We start from the raw sequence: 7,818 nt of genomic DNA on the forward strand, positions 1-7,818 counted from the left end.
TCTTGCATCACTTCTATATTTTTTTTAAGGCATTTGGGGTTAAATGACTTGCCCAGGGTCACACAGCTAGTAAGTGTCAAGTGTCTGGTCTGAGGCTGGATTTGAACTCAGGTCTTCCAGACTTCAGGACTGGTGCTCTATCCACTGCACCACCTAGCTGCCGCTCTTGCATCATTTCTATAGCCTGCTGGGAAAGGGGTGGGGGGAAGGTCTGTCTGCCTTGAGCCTCTCCCAACTCTAATTTATTCTCCATTCAGCCCCCAAAGTAATTTTCCTAAAGTTCAGATCTGACCATAACACTCCCCTTCTCAATACACTCCAGTGGCTCCCTAGTGCCTCCAGGATCAACTACAAGATGCTCTGTTTGGTATTCAGAGCCAGTTATAACCTAGCCCCTTCTACCTTTCCAGGCTTCTTATTTTTTTTCCTCTTTTTTTTTTAAATGAGGCATTTAGGGTTAAGTGACTTGCCCAGGGTCACACAACTAGTATTATGTGTCTGAGGCCACATTTGAACTCAGATCCTCCTGACTCCAGGGCCAGTGCTCTATCCACTTCGACACCTAGCTGCCCCCTTTCCAGTCTTCTTACACCTTACTCCCCAAACCTCACTCTGATCCAGTGACCCTGGCCTCCTGCCACTTCCACAAACAAGACCCTCCATGTCTTGGCTCTGGGTGTTTTCTCTGGCTGTCCCCCATGCCAGAAAGGCTTTCCCTCCTCTGCTCCCACTACTGACCTCCCTGGCTTCCTAGAAGTCCCAACTAAAATCCCACCTTCTCTAGGAAGCCTTTCCCAACCTCTCTTAATTCCAGTTTCTTCCTTCTTTTAATTATTTCCTATTTATCCTGTCTATAGCTTGCTTTACATATATTTTTTGCATGTTGTCTGTCCCATTAGATTATAAACTCCTTGAGGGCAGGGATTGTCTTTTGCCTCTTCTTGTATCTCCAGCACTTGGCACAGTGCCTGACACATAGTAGCCCCTTAATGTTTAGTGATTGATCTAAACCAACCTCCCACCTAGTGCTAGAATCTCCTCTAAAATGTCTTTAGACTGTGCTTAGCCAGTACTTGGAACACTTTCACTTACGGGAAGCTCACCATCTACCAACAGTCTATTGTTGGACACCAAAAACTGTTAGAAAGTATGTCCTCTGATTGAGTCAAAATCTTTCTCCCATGGCTTTTCCCCACAGGTCCTAATTCTGCTCTCTGCAGTCACATGGAATAATAATATTAGTTAGTATTTATATAACCCTTTAAAGTTTGCAAAGTGCTTTACAAATATCTCATTTTATCCTCACAACAACCCTAATTGGTAAATGCTATTATAATCCTCATTTTACAGATGAGGAAACTAAGGCAGACCGAGGTTAAGTGACTTACCCACATACCTAATATCTAAGGCAAAATCTGAACTCACGTCTTTCTGATGCCAAGTTCAGCACTCTATTTTTTTTCCAATTACATGTAAAAATACTTTTTAACATTCATTTTTTTTAAAATTTTGAGTTCCAAATTTTCTCCCTCCCACCTCCCCTCATTGGGAAGGTAAGTAATTTAATATAGATTATACAAATGCAGTCATGCAAAACACATGTCCATATTAGCCAAATTGCAAAAGAAAAAGCAGACCCCCCCCAAAAAAACCCCAAGAAAAATAAAGAAAGCACAAAAAAAGTATGCTTCAATCTGCATTCAGACTCCATCAGTTCTTTGACTGGAGGAGGATAGCATTTTTCATCGTAACTCCTTCAGAGTTGTCTTGGATCATCGTATTGCTGAGAAGAGCTAAGTCGTTCATAGCTGATCATTGTACAGTATTGCTGTTACCGTGTACAATGCTCTCACGGTTCTGTTCACTTCACTTTCCATCAGTTCACATAAGTCTTCCCAGGTTTTCTGAGGGCATCCTGCTCATCATTTCCTATAGCACAATAGTATTCCATCACAATCATACACCACAACTTGTTCAGCTATTCCCCAATTGATGGACATACCTTCAATTTCCAGTTCTTTGCCATCACAAAAAGAGCTTTAGTGTTTTGTTTTGTTTTTTAAAGCACCCATGTCACATTGTTGGCTCATATGGAATATGCAGTCCACTAAAATCCAAGGCCCTTTTCACACGAATTGTTGTCTAGTCATACCTTCTCTGTTCTGTATTTATGCAGTTGATATGTGAACCCTTATTTACAACTTTACATTTACCCCTATCAGGTTTTATCTCGATAATGTCCAATCTTGGACCCCATAGAGATGTTAGCTCTCCCTGTTTCTTGTCTTCTGTAAACTTGATTATGGCATTGAAAGTGAACTTGTCAAAGTCACCCATGTGAAGCTCTCTTCCCTGGGGCAACATCAGTCTCTTTGATTTATGGTTGCTTGGATGCCGCTGCAGTCCTCTGTTCCAGCCTCCTATGAAGAAGTGACCAAGGGTGGCCAAGGTCAACTGCTCTCCACATAACAATGGATCCCCTCCCCTGCCATTTTCTCTAGAAAATTGCCTTCACAATAATCCCTTCTCTCTCCTTTATCTTCAATCTCTCCCAGTCTAATGAATCACAGAATTTCAGAGTTGGGAGGGATTCCAGCTCCAGTTCAACCCACCCCAAAAAGGAATCCACATTATGAAATATCTGATAAATGGTTGTCCAGCCTCTTCTTGAAGATACCCTAATGGTTCTCCTTGCCTCATGATTCCCCCCATGCCAACCCATACCAGCCATTTCCTAAAGGACCGAGCTGACCATGTCACTTCCCTATTCAATAAACTCTACTGGTTCTTTGTAACTTCTAGGATCAAATACAGACTCTCCTGTTTGGCATTTAAATCCCTCTATGACCTTTTCAGCCTTCTTACACCTCACATCCTTTCACACCCAGTACAGTCCAGATAAATTGGCCTTTACTACTCCTCACACATGATGCTCCATTTCCTGTCTCCATGACTTTGCACAGGCTGTGCTCCATGATGGGAACGCACTCCCTCCTTACCTTTCACTCTTAGAATCCCTAGCTTCCTTCAAGGATTAGCTCAAGCACTATCTTTTACATTCAGCCTTTAACACCTCCCCCATCCCACCTACCTTATACCTAATTTGCATATACATTTACATATATTTGCATATATACAAGCATAGGCAGCTGGGTGGCTCTGTGGATAGATTGCTAGGCCTGGAGTTAGGAAGACCTGAGTCCAAATCTAGCCTCAGATACTTAGTAGCTGTATGATCCTGGGCAGGTCACTTAACCTCTTTTTGCCTTCATCTATTGGAGAAGGAAATGCCAAACCACTCCAGTATCTTTGCCAATAAAACCCCATGGACAGTATTGGTGTGCTGTGGTCCACGAGGTCATGAGGAGTTGGACATGATTGAACAACAACAAATATATAAACACCTTGTTTCCCCTGTTAGAATATAAACTCCTGGAGGGCAGGGAGTGTTTATCTTTTGTTTTTGTATCCCCAGCACCTAGCTCAGTGCCGGGCATCCAGTGGGCATTTAATAAGGGTTTGTGGACTACCTTCTTCATGGGATTTCTGCTCTGAAGAACACATCCTCACTCGTTAATTCAGCCCACGGACATTTATTAAGCACATATGGTATGCTGGGCACCGTACTAGGCTCTGGAGAAGGTACAAGTTTTAGCTAAGAAGGAATCCCTGCTCTTATGGCATCCATAGTCTTGCATTAACAGCTGACATTTTTATGAACACTTTAAGGTTTGCAAAACACTTTCCGTAAATTATCTCATTTGGTCCTTACAATAGCCCTAGGAGGTGGGTGCTAGGATTATCTCCATTTTGTAAATGAGTAAACTGAGACTTTGAGAGAAATCAAGTGACTTCCTTCCCATAACTTGTGTCTGAGTTGAGATTTGAACCCAGAGTTCCCTGACTATAAAGTCCAGCCCTTCTGTAGGCATTGATACAAACAATAATAATAAACCACATTGCAGGCATGGCTCTTATCTCTATTCCAGCTGAGAATCAAAATGAATATTCTCCAAGTCTCAAATAGCAGACACTCCCAGGAGATTCATTGTCTGTATCTTCCATTTGATAATTGATCATGCAGAACCCTGAGATATCTTTTCTATTGTTTTCTTGAACTGTGATTTAAATCGGCCACAGTATTATTTAATTTTTGACAGATTTGTGTTTTGGCTGCTGACTTCTCCTCCAGGGCTATGGCGGTAACCCTGTGTTCTCCACGGCTATGCCAGCAGAGCCCAAGTAAGCTCTGGGCAGTGCTTCTAAGGTGGACAGACTTCTAATACAGGTCTGCAAAATAGACCGTGTTTCTGTTGTTCAAGGTCCAGTCTAGCTAAATGGGGGGAGGTTCATCATTAAGGCTGTCCAGCAGACAGAATGGTATCAAGCATGGGCTGAAGGGGATTTGGATCCAAAGAGCAGACTTAATAGTACAGGGACAGGGCACTGGTTCAAATCCCACTTCTGACACCTGTGGGACCTTGGACAAATCACTTCTCCTCCTGGGGCCTCAGTTTACTCATTCCTAAAAATAGCGGGGTACACAAGATGGTCCTTCCAGCGCTAGGTCTGTGATCTATGGATGATCCAGTCTTTTTCCTCTAAGGTTACTGTCCTCTTCCACTCTTGTATATCTATGGTTATTCTCATGTTGTCTTCTCCATTCGAATGGGATAACTAACAGAGTGGGACCACGTTTTTGCTTTTCTTTGTATCCCTAGGACTTAGCACCCAGTACAGAGTCGGCACTTAATCAATGCTAGTTGGTGACTGATTGACTGATCCTAGGATGCTTCCTCTTTTCAGGAACCATTGTTGCTGTGCCTTTTTTCATGGCAGCCTTAGGTAGAGTATGGCACAACTGGCTCTGGGCCTGGGCAACTCTGTACTAGATGAACTGTTCTCTGCACAGCTACTTTACCACACTCCACTCCTCAACTTATTTTGCCCTACATAAAATAGTTCCCTAGTTTACCATTTACATTGTAAATAGATGACGGATTTTCTCAGTACAGCAATTCATGAAACCATCTACTAAGACAATAAGAGGGGTTGCAATCTACATTTGTGAGGGGGTCCTCCCAGAGGAAATCATGGCCATCTTAACGATTTACATGGAGCACCGTCATCACACTTGCCAGTATGTTGTAGGGTAAGGGGCACTGGACTCAGGGCTGAACTCCTCACTTCCACACCTTCTGGCTGTGAGATCAATCATCTGTAAACCAGTTTATGAAAGCCTCAGCTTCTTTAGCTACAAAACAGGGATAATCATGCTTGCACTGCTGACCCCCCAGGACTGTTTTAAGGAAAACATTTTGTAAATCTCAAATTGTCAAAGAAATGTAAGTTATTAATAATAATGCCATAGTTGTGAGATAATGTATTGGAAAGTACACAGTATGCGCTCATGAGATTTCAGAGTTCAATGAGTCCTTAGAGAATATTTAGTTCAATCCGCTTATCTTAAAGAGGAAGAAGCCTGGGCAGCTAGGTGGTGCAGTGGATAGAGCACCGGCCTGGATTCAGGAGGATCTGAGTTAAAATCTGACCTCAGACACATGATACTCACTAACTGTATGACCTTGGGCAAGTCACTTAACCCTGATTGCCTCATCAAAAAAAAAAAAAAGAGGAAGAAACCAGGCTCAGAGGTAGGCAGAGACTTGCCCAAGGTCATACAGCTAAATAACAATAATAATTGAAGCTTCTAGAACAACTTAAGATTTCTGAAATACTTTCTGTATAACAGCCTTATAAGTGAAGCAAGTGAATACATCATCCTCATTTTACAGATAAACTAAGGCCTAGATTGGTTATGCAAATTGTTTTGGCCACACATCTGGATAAGGATGGAACAGGCATAGAACCCAGACTCACAAAGGAGGAGTGTTGCACAGTCAGAAGAACATTCGCCGTGGTGTTGAATGGCTCAGGTCCAGGTCTCAGCTTGTCCATTTTAGCTCTGAGACCGTGGGCAACAGAATCTCTCACAGCCTCCATTTCCTCACCTATAAAACCGGGATAGTAATACTTGTAAAAAGAGAAATGTCAGCTACAACCACCATCTTCCCATTCACTTTCCATTACATCCAACGGCTTTCTCAGTAACTAACTGGTTGTTAAACGTATTTTTAAAAGCTCTGCAGAGGGGGGAAAACCCAATGGATTGTGTTAGGGGACTGTAGTTTGAATTTTTGGCTTGTGTGACCTTGCCCCAGTTTCTTCACATCTGTAAAAGGAGAGGGTTAGATTAGATACAGAGCTCTACATTTTAGTAAATCCTAGGTATTTAGACCAGGATTATTTCTGCCTCAATGCCCAATGCAGCACACACACACACACGCGCGCGCGCACACGCACACACACACACACACACACACACACCTGCAAATGTGTGTCTGGACCTGCCATTTCAGAGGCGGTTTGGGGAGATCCCAGGGAAAAGGCTCCTCTTTCAATGTTTACTACCTCTGTAACTTATGATCTTTGACATATAAAATATTTTATATAATGGCAGAGTGATTTGTCCAGGGTCCTACAGCTAGTATTTGTCAGAGCCTGGACTGACCCTGAGACTCCCTAATTTTGAGGCCAGTTCACCACCCACCACATCACACATCCTCTTCTTTCTCTCTCTCGCCACACATATGTGTTTGTGTTTTTAAGTTCATAAAATGATAGATTTCAAGCTGGGAGAAACCTTGGAGACCATCTAAGTTTCCCCCCTCATTTTTATGGATAAGGAAACTGAGGCCCAGAGTGGGGATGTCACACAGATAACAAGTGTCAGACTTTCAAATCAAAACCCAACATTCTGAATGTCCTCTAAAAAGTTCTCAAAGTTTCTCTCCAATTCGACCACAGGACCTGTGAGAGTGTCTTACTTCTCCTGCCCCATTTTCTTTGTCCTTCACACACACAGCCACCACCATCAATGACATGTAGCTGAAAATAAACGGCATGTAAAGCACCTTGGAAATAGGTCATGTATCTTCCTCGTCAACTTGCCGATCCAGGGCTATCTCTGGTGTACCTTGGAGGCTAATTATTTTACATGGAAAATTAGGGTAATTAGATCTGCAGGAACTGAACTAAAAATCAAGAATTTGGAATCTTATGAGGGATCCCTTCAGTAGGTTCTAAACCTTAGACCTTGTCACTTCCCGTATGTCCTCAGAGTGACCACAGGATACTTTACAAAGTGGCATTTTTGACCTTTCTACCACGATAGGCACTGCTCAGTGATATTTATGGAGTGGGGTTGTGGTGGAGAAAGAGCTTTGAGGCACCAGGGCATGAGGGATGGAGTGCTTCAGGAGGACCTGGGTTCAAATCCCACTTCAGACACTTCTTAGCTGTGGGACTCTTTATCAGCCTCAATTTCCTTATCTGTAAAATGGAGATAATACTTACATTATAGAGTTGTTTCAAGGCCCAAATGAGGTAATATATGTAAAGCGCTTTGCAATCCTTTTTTTTTTTTTTTTTTGGTTAGGCAATTGGAGTTAAGTGACTTGCCCAGGGTCACACAGCTAGTAAGTGTTAAATGTTTGGTCTGAAGCCAAATTTGAACTCAGGTCCTCCTGACTTCAGGGCCAGTGCTCTATCCACTGCGCCACCTAGCTGCCCCCTTTGCAATCCTTAAGGTACAATATTATTAAACTTTACAGTGCTATGGACATGGGGGTAATTAGTATTATTATAACAATATAATAATAATGAAAATCAAACATCTCAGAGAGAAACTAATCATTTGGGACAGAGTGTATATCTATCTATCTATCTATCTATCTATCTATCTATCTATCTATCTAT

The sequence above is a fragment of the Vombatus ursinus genome, unplaced genomic scaffold, assembly GCF_900497805.2.
Source record: "Vombatus ursinus unplaced genomic scaffold, bare-nosed wombat genome assembly UNPS02009918.1, whole genome shotgun sequence".
Taxonomy (NCBI): Eukaryota; Metazoa; Chordata; class Mammalia; order Diprotodontia; family Vombatidae; genus Vombatus; species Vombatus ursinus.